The sequence below is a fragment of the Euphorbia lathyris genome, chromosome 4, assembly GCF_963576675.1.
Source record: "Euphorbia lathyris chromosome 4, ddEupLath1.1, whole genome shotgun sequence".
In the NCBI taxonomy this organism is placed as follows: Eukaryota; Viridiplantae; Streptophyta; class Magnoliopsida; order Malpighiales; family Euphorbiaceae; genus Euphorbia; species Euphorbia lathyris.
Window position 1 is genome coordinate 86,413,887 of NC_088913.1, and position 2,720 is coordinate 86,416,606.

General features: G+C 26.2%; 1 non-coding gene across 1 annotated transcript; it reads left to right on the plus strand.

Annotated features, from left to right (window-relative positions):
• Positions 1–2,341: 2,341 nt before the first annotated feature.
• TRNAA-UGC (transfer RNA alanine (anticodon UGC)) lies at positions 2,342–2,414 on the plus strand. The gene has a single exon. It is a non-coding gene; the product is annotated as a tRNA-Ala (tRNA).
• The last annotated feature ends 306 nt before the right edge of the window (positions 2,415–2,720 follow it).

A 2,720-nucleotide genomic window follows, 5' to 3' on the forward strand; every position in this document is an offset into this window, starting at 1 on the left:
TAAAAAATGTGAAATCTTTTTTTTAGAACCACCTGATAGATAACTAATATAAAATAAGAAACCAAATATCTATGTTTTATAATACTGTCTAAAATTGATCAAACTTACCAAAATTAAAGTAAAATTACCAATATTAAAAATAAAATTGCTATTAGCAATCAATATTAAATGTATTTTTGCATCTTATATTTTTAAATAATAAAATATAATTAATTCAATCTCATTTTTCCAAAGAAAAAATACAGTCTAATAGAAAGTAAAAAAAAAAGGAACGCTTTTTACATAATTAACGTAGACAATGTGAAGAGCCCTTTTTTAATTTTTTTTTTCCTTTCTAAAATGTCATGTATCATTTCATTCAAGTGGACAGTATAACTACAGTATAACTACAGTTAGAAGACTAAGATGAATAAAACACAACATCCATACACACAGAAAAAAGACTAAAGACTACAAAAAACATTAACAACCATAAAAGGGACAAATAAAACAACAAAATATAAATCATATCATTCTCAAAAGTTGAATCCCGTTGAAAAACCGCTGCAATCCATTCTTCATCATGTGGGCTTTTCCAGACATTCAGATCTAAATACTTTCTTTATTTGCAACCACTTATATCTATAGATCTACAGACAAGATAAATTTTTCCGCTCTTGCTAAGATGGAAAAAAGTATAAACGAAAGAAGTATGTCTGATAGTTGTAGATCTGATAGAAAAAGAACTTTGATAAGGAATATAGATTTCAAACCAATAAAATTAATGTAAATAAAATAATATATTGAAACTAAAATATAGATGTGAGGACGAAGAAAGAAGATAAACATCTTTCTTCCTCATCGAAGGAAACCCGATTAGAAGGCTAAAAATGAAAATTTTTTAAAAAAAATTAGGAAAGAAAATTAAAAGTCCAAACTTTTTTCTAGTTCTATATTATTTTATGGATAAAATCTAAATTTACTTTTAATATATTTAGAGAAGTAATAAAATTTTATTATTAATATTTTCAACTTAAATAACAATACGCAGAGAAATTTTAGATCGGGTAACAAAAACTATAAAATATGACTTTTACTTGAATCGAGAGCGGATGCGAAGGGTTGACATAACCCAAATAATCAGAACCAACCTCCTAAGAAATGCTCATGTGTCATGGAACCAATTGATTCAAAATGTTAAACCGATAGATAAAGTCGAGTAATAGCTTTTATTATCTCTGACACATTTCACATGCAAATGTTCTCTAAACTTAAAAGTGTGTATAATACATGTATATCTTATTATGTGTTGAAACCTCACCAATTAATGAGATTGTCAGGATTCAAAATTTCAAATATTAGACCACTTAATCTAAAAAGCTCTGATATCATATAATGAAACCTACTGATCGAACAACTTAAAATTGATAAATAAGACATAATAATAGTTATTATCATTGTTAATATTAAAGTTAGATTTATCTATTATCCTTATTTTGTTGTTATTATTAATTAAATTGTGTTCGTGTATCAATCATATCATTAACATTTAATCTTAGGTCTCGTTTGTTTGCCGGAAAATATTATGCGGAACAATATTTTTTTATTTTTCCGTGTTTATTTGCTTAGTAAAATAAGTCAATGGACAATTTTAGGTTAGTCAATAGTAAAATATTTTCGTAAAACTTTTGGAACTCACTTCATTCTTCTTACCTTTTTGAAAATTGTAGTCGCCCATCACTTTCTCTCATTTTTCGGTATTTTAGTCAAACACCGAAAAATATTTTATTTTTCAATAAACAAATGGAGCTTTAAATTACTAATAAAACAAAGGTCATATTCTCGTTTGTTTGTCAGAAAATATTGTGCGGAACAATATTTTTTTGATTTTTCGCTGTTTGTTTGTTAGAAAAATAAGTTAATAAAAAGTTTTAAGTTAGCCAATATAAAAATTTATGAAAAAGGTGAGGAAAATGTTTCACTATTTTAAAAATAGTAAAGCATTTTCTTAAACTTTTAGAACTCTATTTCGTTCTTTTTACATTTTTGAAAATTGTAATCACAAGTCACTTTCTTTCATTTTTTTGGTGTTTTAGTAAAAAATCGGAAAATATTTTATTTTTCGACACAATATTTTTCGATAAATAAATAAATAAATGGAGTCTTAAAAAATGAAGTACAAAATCAAATGTTATAAAACTACAATTTAAAAGCTAAAATGCTATTCTTAAGAAAAAAGAAGAAAAAAAAAACTAAAACGATAACTTGGCGTTCATAAAGTAAGAATCTCACGTGATCCCTTGCATGCGGACATGTAGCTGTAATTCAAGTCATAAGATTAATGGCAGAGATAGTTTAACATGGGGATGTAGCTCAAATGGTAGAGCGCCCGCTTTGCATGCGGGAGGTACAGGGTTCGATCCCCTGCATCTCCAAAAAAATTATTATTTTGACATTTTTTGACAAAAAGTACAGATTTGACCTGCTTTTGCCAGCCACTGGATCCTTATCTTTTTTCTGAGACTAAAATAGGACGGGCTATATTCACTAAAAGGGGTCAACTGTAGGTGCTACCAATTGTAAGAAAAAATAAAAATACCCATTATTAGTTATTATATTTTTCGTTAATATATTAATTATATTTTAAATAAAAATATAATGTTTATTTCATAATTTTTATTTTATTCAACAATTTATTTCTAAAGGACTAAACTGTTTAATAATTCGAATATTTAATGGAT